Source organism: Coffea eugenioides, chromosome 1 (genome assembly GCF_003713205.1).
Source record: "Coffea eugenioides isolate CCC68of chromosome 1, Ceug_1.0, whole genome shotgun sequence".
Classification (NCBI taxonomy): domain Eukaryota; kingdom Viridiplantae; phylum Streptophyta; class Magnoliopsida; order Gentianales; family Rubiaceae; genus Coffea; species Coffea eugenioides.
The window spans coordinates 20,958,497-20,969,289 of NC_040035.1; positions in this window are offsets into that span (position 1 = coordinate 20,958,497).

The window sequence follows — 10,793 nt, forward strand, 5'->3', positions numbered from 1 at the left end:
AAGATAGGTGAGGGATTTTTTTTTTCTGAAAAGGCTTCACCGTCCTTGAAATGAACGGCAAATTTTTTTTTTGCAAAAAAAGCTTCGCCACTCATCCTAACCTAACCCTAACCCTAGCCCTAAAATCAAAATCCCTAAACCCTATTACTAAAACCCTAATATAAACCCTAACTGTGGAACTGTCAAAAATTTAATATATGATATTAGAATTGTATTAATTTCATAAATGATGATTAAGCATGCTATTAAATAAAAATAAAATATGCCCAAGTCATTTTTTTTTAATTTTTTGATGTTAATGTTAATTTAAATAACAATGCAAAATGCAAATTCAATGATAAATGCATATAATAAATAATGATAAATGAACTTGAATGATAATAAAACGGGAGGTTTGACAAGAAAAATTCTTGCATCTGAATATCACCCATCGATGCGCCTCTTTTCCTTATCGCGCGGAGTGGTAGAGCAGTCACATTTATAATGGATCCTTTTGTGTGGTAGATCTTGTCCCAATTTTAACTGTTTGGACCTCTGAGGTAGTGCCTGCACTTGTTCCGGCGCTTGGTCCTCGTCATCATCAACGGAAGGGTCTAACATGGGAGTTTGACCGCATTTGGGATAAGAACCATGTATAGATGTCTATGATCAAGATCATCCTGAAACTTAATTTCTGGATGAAATGATGTATCAGGCATAGTGGAGGATGGTGCAGCAGCAGTCGTATAGCCAAATACGGGTATGAGAGTAGGTGTCTTATTGAAATGACAATCAAAAGTTGGCATAGTGGGAGGTGTGAAGAAAACTTTAGTGAGATGAAAGTGTATGCAAATAGGTGGGTCGTATCTGGATAGTGATGAAGTCTGTGTTATGTCTGTGTCCAGCACATCAACAGCATGTCTGAAGGTGCTCCCTCTGTGATGCCTAACAGCTTGTTTCCTACCATGGACCTCTCTAGATAAATGTTCGATAGGTATCTGAAAAGGGGCAGCATGAGAGGCAGAGGGGCCAACATCTTGACGGTCAAATGGACTAACTATCGTTTATTGTCGTAGATTCAAGTATTGTAATGCCCCAAATGTCTCCTCACGAATCGATGTTAGTCCTGGATGAGCACATTGTGACAGCCCCACCTCACCCGAAGGCGAACCAAAGGGTTCGGAAGACCGCCTGCCCAGCTCTCGCCTGAACTGGAGGAGGGAAGAATTTAGTATTGAACTCCCGCGCAAAGTTCACCCAAGTCCTGGGCGTTTGGTCTCGATCCCACTTTTGTCGTATTACGTTCTACCAGGAACGGGTCGCCCCTTCCAGTTGGAAAACAGCAAAAGTCACCTGCCATTCCTCCGTGTAGTGCAGGGCAGCAAAGATATCCAACATTTTCTCTAGCCACCTTTCGGCTACATCTGAATCGGGTCCCCCAATAAACTTTGGTGGGGCAAACTTCTGGAACATCTCGAGGGCCCGATCCTCGCTCTCCAAGTGATTACCAGGATTCCCAGGGTTGGGGTTACGGTTGTGACCCTGTTGGTGCACCACTTGGGCTAGCAAATCAGTCATTTGCTGCATGGCAGCAGCTATTTGGACGTTGGGATCAACCCTAGGTTCAGGGTTTGGTCCAGACGAGGTTTCCCCAGTGCCCCTTTCAGACGTAGGTTGCCTAATTCCACGCCCACGGCCTCGTCCACTACGAGTGCCCTCCATTGATCTAAGTCAATCTAAGGTCGAGGTGCAAAGATAATATTAAAGATAATTATAGGCATAAGCAAGTAACAAGAGGTACACACAAATCAAAAGCATATATACACACAACTGTACCGAACCAGTCACACAGTAGCAGTCAATTAGATACAAATATGAGAGATTCGTGAAAGTAGCGGGGTCATCCAAAAGTACTATAGACAGACTAGGTCATAAGTACAAAAATAACTAACGAAAAGCTTTTCCCCCTCTAGGGCTCCGTCCATAATCTACGAGAACAACACCATTTATATCTTAATCAAGGTTGATCACGCTTAACCACACCCGAACAAACCACACGAAATTCCATAGAATCGCATTTCTAGTTCGCCCAAGTTCTTTCTAACCTAGGCTCTCATCTCTTTCGTATCCGGGCGCAAGAATCCCATCTAAGATAATTCACAACTCGAGCCGGCCGGTCCCAAGCCTAAATCATCCATATTAAAGATTCCTACCCGACATACATACCCAACTTCCTCAAGTCCCATGATAAAGATCTTTACACTTATGACATGCACGGTTCATAGCTTATGCTCAAAAGAGCACTTATACCTTTCGACGCATTCACGAAAGCAGGACCATAACACCACTTGGTCCAAGCTCACTCCGCGCAGAGACCACGCTAAGTGGCTCTGATACCATCTGTGACAGCCCCACCTCACCCTAAGGCGAACCAAAGGGTTCGGCGGACCGCCTGCCCAGCTCTCGCCAGGACTACGGAGTCGATTCACACAAACCCAACATAGTACGCGCGACAGGATCCAAAGAAAACGACCAATCGGAAACGACATATATTTGCATTGGAGTCTTGAACAAATTAACATACAATGCAATCCGAGGTATTCATACTACACAAAATACAATTAGGGCTTCGTTTTCAAAAGATCTTAACAACATGACATATATACTAGCTTGACCCTTTTCTTCCAAAACCGTGATTCCCAAGTTTGTCCCATGTAAGGAAAACAAAGGTAACGGAAAGGGGTGAGCTTGCGCTCAATGAGGTACCAAACAGATAGGGGTAAAATCATGACCTTTCACGTTTAACCAATCAGATACATATATCAGATATAAAGGAAAGCAGTTGGACACAGTGATTCAAAGGGAAAGGATACAGGTGGCTCTCAGGAGCCAGATTTCCATTTGCAGTACTTGATCCGAACCCGTTGACTCTCCGTCAATGTAAATAGAACCAACATATCCGTAGACCCCACTTTACACCAATTGCCGTCCACCAAACATACCCCTACCGGGTCCGAACGCCGAATAGAAACAGAAATGGTAATACTCGAGTATACCGGAATCAAGAGTCTCAATACCCAAAGATTCCCAGTACAGACTATTGTGGTTCGTTATCTAATCGACCAGGCCCTTGCCGGCCCGACTCGAGTAACTAGCCACAGGTGTTGAGCTCAGAGGTCACAGAAAGGTCGTTGGATACCAGCATCCAAACGACGTCCGAACAGTCTCAGATACAGATAGCAGATTATACACAGTAAATAGGCATACAGACAGACAAGAGAACGAATGTGATAAAGTACACCCTCGTCTCAAACAGAATAAACAGATAGTACAGTCATTCAGATCACAGATTGTAAGTACGGAAATCAAGTTAAGCAACAAATGAGGGGAGTGGTACACTCACCGGTTCAAGTACAGATAATGCAAAAGTTTTCACTTCAAACTGGCTTTAATCGCCAAGAAACCCTAAAATCATCAAAGTAAAACAATTGAAGGTTTCACATCCAAAATCGAGTAAACGGAATGCACAAGTGAGGTTCGACTACATGTCGTACGCCTTTCCAGGTTAAGTACTAGTACAAAAGAATAAAATATGACTTTTGAGTAAAAAGATAACAGTTGGTCCTACGGTTACAAACAACCCCCAAAACCCTTCATTTGTAATAAGATCAACTCAATTGAAGGAATCGCATAGCCCTAAAATTTTGGGCAGCATGCCCTCTGTATTTACCTATTCTTCCCAGCCACTTATGGCTTCATTATTTTCCTCAATCAATCCAAAGTCATACACAATATAAATTCATCACAACAGCCGTTCAATAGGCTCAAAGTCATTCAAGTACAAGATTTAGCTAGGAAAATGACCGGAAATGAGCTTTAAACTAGGAAACCAAAAAGGCAGATTCACCGCTACTTAGCGTATCGGACATAACTGAAACTACGCTTATTGGATTGAAGTGCAAGTTATATCGTTTCGAAGGTAAGACAGAGGGCTATAACGTTGATGGAGACTATGTAGTCCAGTTCTCACCCTAACTAGGTCAAATTTACCAAAACAACCCCAGATTTTCCAGTTCGAAGCTCACTGTGAAATTCAACTAGCAGTCCTGATTCATTCAAGCATATCTCAGCACACACAACTCCGATTCAGGTAATTCCAAAGCCATTTGAAAGCTAAGATACAAGGCTATAATTCTTCAGAAGGTATCGACAATCAATTCAGTAGTATTCCCAGTCAAACTAACCAATTACAGAAGCTGATTATCAGTTTCGGACAGAAACAGGGAAGCAGGGGTATTTCGGTCTTTTCATAGGCTACGTTGCTCCGATTGGGCTGAAATTTTTCAGGAAACTATAAAACATCATTCTCTACAACTTTCATGTTTTATACTAAGGCCAATTAGACCTCTAACTAGGAGAAAAACTACCAGGAAGAATAGAAATACTTCAAGCCCTAAACCGAAATTTCTACACCAAACCGGAATTTTCCGCACAAAGTGGAAATTTTTCGCAATTAGCTACAATTTACGAACTAAGAGTCCATTCTAGACCATTCCAAGCCATCATCCATGGCCACACAATATTAAACATATAAAAACAGAAAAATCAAGAATAAATATAAAAATTCACCAATCTCTACCAAAAGTCAAGAAATCTTCCACCAAATCACATCTTTAACCAACACAAGCTACTAATTAAACATTATTGAGAACAAAAGAGAGGTTCCTTAGCTACTCACCTTACTAACTCAAGAAAGGAGCCAACTTAGTACCACTTTCTTCCACACCAATTCACAACCAACCTCACTACCACTAAACCAAGAGCTTTTATGGAGGAATTCCAAGTTTAATCGGTTGATTTGGGAGATTGAGCAAGATTAGAGGCAAGAAAGTTGAGAGTTTTCTTTTCTTTTCTCTTAGAGAGAGTTGGCCACAAGAAGCTTGAAATGAGGATGACTTTGGGTCCATTTTGATTAATTGGTAAAGTTGGTACAAAGGTCAAAGTCCAAGAAGAAATAGGAAAGTGACAATTGTCACCCTTATTTAATGCAAAGCTATCCTTTTGTATCTCCATTGATAATTCATCTAGGTAACTTCTAATTATCTCTTAACACCTGATAAATTAAACCCGGTATACACAACTTAACTTAATTGGCCGAATTTTATCAAACTTACCGCACTAGTGGGTCCCACATCCGGTATACACTCTTAAAACCATATAAACTAACTTATACTAGAAAAATGATTTAAAAACTATATTTACTCATAAAAATTATTTTTAAAATTTTTTGAATAAAGAAAATGTGGAAAAACGTGCAATTAAAAGAAAATAAAACCTAGAAATTAAGAAAATTACGGGTCCTCACACTCTCTCCCCATTAAAGAAATTTCGTCAGAAAATTACGGGTCCTCACACTCTCTCCCCATTAAAGAAATTTCGTCCTCGAAATTTTCTTATCAACGGAATCTATCAAAATCTAAGGTACCCAACGGATTGTACCTTCTACGTCCTCAGACGAGTCAGGGACCTGATGGTGCTCTAAAGAATATACCCGAGCCGGTACCTTCAATCCAGTCCCTTCCTTTGCCGACAGTCCAGGGTTAGTCTTAGTGGGTTGCGGGGTCCCTTTTCCTTTTCGCAATCGAATTGGGCAGTCAGCAATCCGATGATCGGCACTTCCGCAGCGCAGTCCGCAATATCCACAGGGACCACGAGTAGCAGAGACCAGTCCCCTTTGAGAGACTTCACGCGACACCTCCGGTTGTCGTACTCCCCCGTTTCCCTTTCCAATCTTAGGGGGTGTACTTGTACCTTCTTGCTCAGAGCTACTCCCAGGAAAGCCCCTTTTCTTGGCTTGGAAGTTTTCCACCTGCAGCCTAGCATTCTCTACTCGTTGTGCCTTCTCTACGGCATCGCTGAAGGCGTTAATTTGAGCTACGGCTAGATCTTTCTGGATCTCCACGTTTAGACGCTGGACGAATCGCCGTATTCTTCGTTGCTCGGTCACGATGAGTTCGAGCGCGAATTTAGATAGCCGAGTGAATTGGCTCTAATACTCGGCCACTGTCTGGGTCCCTTGACGAAACCGGATAAATTCATCCTCCTTTTGTCCCTGTAGACACCAAATTTTGAATAATTTGTATGTGGCATCTACTTCATGATTTTTATTTTAGATCGCTTGCATTTAGTTCATTGTTGTGTGTTTTGCATTTTTAGTTGTTATTTTATTTTAGTTTTATTCATTTTGCCCTTTTAGTTTGTCTATTCATTTTTATTTTGTCATTTCAGGTTTTTAATCACTTTTAAGTTTTAGATTTTAGTTTTTAGTTTTTTTTAGTTTTTAAGTTTATAGAGTTTTTAGAAAGAAAAGAAAAAATCATTTTAGTCATTTTGTTTTTATTCAATGCTTTCTTGAAAGAGAAATGAAAATGAAAAATCATAAAAAATGAGAAAAGAGGAAAAAGGAAAAAGAAAAAATAGGCTTTAGTTGGATTGGAAAAATGAAAAAAAAAGGAAAAAGGAAAAGGAAAATTTGTTCACAAAAATATGTTTATTTCTTTAAATTCAATCTTTGGGCACTTTAGTTATTTTTATTAAGTTATTTTGAGAAAAAGAAAATGAATGAAAATGAAAAAAAAGAAAATGTGAAAAAGATGGAAAAATGGCCATTCTTGTTGTTTTAGTTGTTTAATTTTTAAATTATTTTTATTATTATTACCTGGGTTTTGTCAATTTGTTATTATTATTATTTATATTTTATCATTTCTGTATTTATTAAGTTGAAAGTCAAAAAAAAAAAAAAAAAAAAAAAAAAAAAAAGGTGAAACGCGGCATGCAAGCTGCGTATTGCCGCAGCTTGCAAACAAAGGGCTGGGCAGCCCCTTAGCTGCAAATTTTGGAGAGTATAGCTGAGCGTTTAGGGTTGTGAGGCTTCCATATAAATAGAAAAAGAGGAGGGAGCCGCAAGGCAGGGGGAGCATTAACGGGCAAAGAGAAAGAGAGTCTAAGGAGAAAAAGGGAGAAAAATCTGAACCAAAGGAGGGATTTTTTTGGAGAGCATCGACAGGCCGAAAGAAAAACTGAGCAAGGGTTTTGGGGATGAGAGGGGAGTTCACGGCTAAGAAAATTGGGGAGACTCTGGAAAACAAAAGCAAAAGAAAAGAAAAGAGGGGGAGAGTAAAAGGGGGAGAGCTTCATCGTGGGGAGAGTTTTGCAGCTAACGGGAGCGGAAAGAAAAAACGTGAAAAAACTGGACAGAGGGGAGAGCGAGGGGAGAGCTGAGGCTTCGGTGGGCTAAGGAAAGAAACCAGAAAAACGGAGTGGAGAGGAAATTCAACGCCGCCATCATCGTCTTCAAGTATCATCGGAAAAGCACGAGCTTTGCAGCAAGTCATCTGTTGTCGATATTACCTTTTTCCATTTGGGGTAAAAATCTCTCATCTCCTGCGAATGTTTATGCCTTTTGTACTGAAATTGTTTTTCTGTTTTGGTGGGCAAAAGCTTCGATCAATCCCAAACTGTTCGAAGCCTATGAATGTATCCATTGCAGTTCCATGACCTACTGTTGTTATTTCTTTGCGTTTTGCTGGTGTTGCACAGTCCAAGCTGTTTCATTTTGTTGTTTATTTGCTGGCCTGTTGCTGTCTGATGTCTTCTCCTCTGTTGCATTTTTAGTCGTGTGTTCATGATGTATGTTGGACTGCAAGTTTTCTGTGATTTCTGGAAATAAAGACCCAAGTGGCTGAACACTTTCCAGATTTTCATATCTTTTGTTTCTCGGTTTTTCATGTTCAAAACATAGGATAGTGGTTTAACAGAATAAAATTGCAGCAAGTTTCACTCTCGGTTTTGCTGAAAAATTTTCATTCATAGGCAATGGCTTCAGTTTCATTTATTCATTGGAGTGTTAAATGTTTTAATTGGAGATGATTAGAAGGTTTTGCATGAACTTTGTTTGCCAAAAGATTGCATTCGATGGTAGAAGTTTGTGGACAAAAATGCAGCCGGCTGTTTTCTTTAAGTTGCAGAAGCAACATTGACTAAAAATTGCAGAAAACTGCGGCACTTCTCCTCTTTCTTTCCATTACCGTTTTGCTGTTTTCTTTCATACCTGGAAGTTGAGCCAACAGGAAATGGTGACCCGCTACTCTGGGCACCGATGCTAAAAGTGAGGAAGAAATCTTTTGTGATTTGGCATTATTTTGAGAAATTCATCATGAAATTTTCTATATGGTTTAAGCAAGATATTCCATTTTCTTCACACTATAGGAAACACAGTTTCTTACAGTGTTCGAATAAATGGAAAGTCATCCAAACCAATTTTTGCAATCAAATGGGCCCATACTGGGGCAAAATTTTTATTTGCAAGATTTCACAAAATAAGCCCACACTGGGGCAAATTTTTTATAGCCCATTTGAGGATTTCATCAAAGACTCAAGCAAGACTTTCAAATCAATCACGCTGCCTTTTTCTTGACCATTTGAGTGCATGTAAGCCCCCTGTGCAGGTATTCACAGTTGAAGTCGACGAAAAGCTTCTGAGTTGTGGAAGGCCGATGCCGAAGAAAGAGAGGAAAGAAGGGAAAAGGGCCTTACACTGGGGCAAATTATTTTGGGAAAAAGATTCTCTCGAAAAATCGGGAAAAATAAAAAAAATTAATCAAAAATCAAGTTCAAATTCTTGTTTCTTGGAAAATCAAATTTAATTTCTTGTATTTTGACAAATCAAATTCAATTTCTTGACCAATTGGATGGCAGGATTGGGTCTTATCCCACTGACCATTCACAATGTCACGTTGGGCCTGGACTTCGTGCCGCCAACCTTACAAAGATCACGTTGGGCCTGGATTTTGTGCCGCCAACTATCAAAGATCACGTTGGGCCTGGATTTTGTGCCGCCAACTATCACAAGATCACGTTGGGCCTGGATTTTGTGCCGCCAACTTCACAAAAGTCATGTTGGGATTGGTTTTCATTCAACCACCGTTAGCATCGAGTCTATCTCACTAACGTGTGCGTTTCTATTTCACCACCGTTAGCATCGAGTCTATCTCACTAGCGTGTGCGTTTCATTAACCACCGTTAGCATCGAGTCTATCTCACTAACGTGTGCGTCTCATTCAACCACCGTTAGCATCGAGTCTATCTCACTAACGCGTGCGTTTCATTAACCACCGTTAGCATCGAGTCTATCTCACTAACGTGTGCGTTTCTTTTCACCACCGTTAGCATCGAGTCTATCTCACTAGCGTGTGCGTTTCATTAACCACCGTTAGCATCGAGTCTATCTCACTAACGTGTGCGTCTCATTCAACCACCGTTAGCATTGAGTCTATCTCACTAACGCGTGCGTTTCATTAACCACCGTTAGCATCGAGTCTATCTCACTAACGCGTGCGTTTCTTTCACCACCGTTAGCATCGAGTCTATCTCACTAACGTGTGCGTCTCATTCTACCACCGTTAGCATCGAGTCTATCTCACTAACGTGTGCGTCTCATTCTACCACCGTTAGCATCGAGTCTATCTCACTAACGTGTGTGTTTCTATCTCACCACCGTTAGCATCGAGTCTATCTCACTAACGTGTGCGTTTTCGCCCTACCACCGTTAGCATCGAGTCTATCTCACTAACGTGTGCGTTTCTTTTCACTCTACCACCGTTAGCATCGAGTTTATCTCACTGACGTGTGTATTTTATTCAATAATCTCGGCAGGACCGGGTTTTATCCCGCTGACCGCTTATCTCGGCAGGACCGGGTATAATCCCGCTGACCGCTTTTTATCAAATTGGGACCGGGTTTCATCCCGCCAATCTCGGCAGGCTTGGGTTTTATCCCGCTGACCGTTTTCATTCTCGTTGGGCACGGGTCTATCCCATTTACTTTTCTGTCAGGGTCTATCCCGTGGGTCTATCCCATTTAAATTTCTGTCCGGGTCTATCCCGTGGGTCTATCCCAAATTTACATTTCTGTCCGGGTCTATCCCGTGGGTCTATCCCAATTTTAAATTTCTGTCCGGGTCTATCCAAATTTAAATTTCTGTCCGGGTCTATCCCGTGGGTCTATCCCAAATTTACATTTCTGTCCGGGTCTATCCCGTGGGTCTATCCCAAATTTAAATTTCTGTCCGGGTCTATCCCGTGGGTCTATCCCAAATTTACATTCCAGTCCGGGTCTATCCCGTGGGTCTATCCCAATTTTACATTTCTGTCCGGGTCTATCCCGTGGGTCTATCCCAAATTTAAATTTCTGTTCGGGTCTATCCCATTTTTTACATTCATGTTCGGGTCAGTCCCATTTTTTAGAATTCTTGTTCGTTGGAATCATTTTGCAGCCCCATAACACAAGTAAGTATTTGGTGTCTACTTCTTTGTCCCAAGTTTTTTCAAAACTCAGACAAAGAGGGGCAAACTGTAGACACCAAATTTTGAATAATTTGTATGTGGCATCTACTTCATGATTTTTATTTTAGATCGCTTGCATTTAGTTCATTGTTGTGTGTTTTGCATTTTTAGTTGTTATTTTATTTTAGTTTTATTCATTTTGCCCTTTTAGTTTGTCTATTCATTTTTATTTTGTCATTTCAGGTTTTTAATCACTTTTAAGTTTTAGATTTTAGTTTTTAGTTTTTTTTAGTTTTTAAGTTTATAGAGTTTTTAGAAAGAAAAGAAAAAATCATTTTAGTCATTTTGTTTTTATTCAATGCTTTCTTGAAAGAGAAATGAAAATGAAAAATCATAAAAAATGAGAAAAGAGGAAAAAGGAAAAAGAAAAAATAGGCTTTAGTTGGATTGGAAAAATGAAAAAAAAAGGAA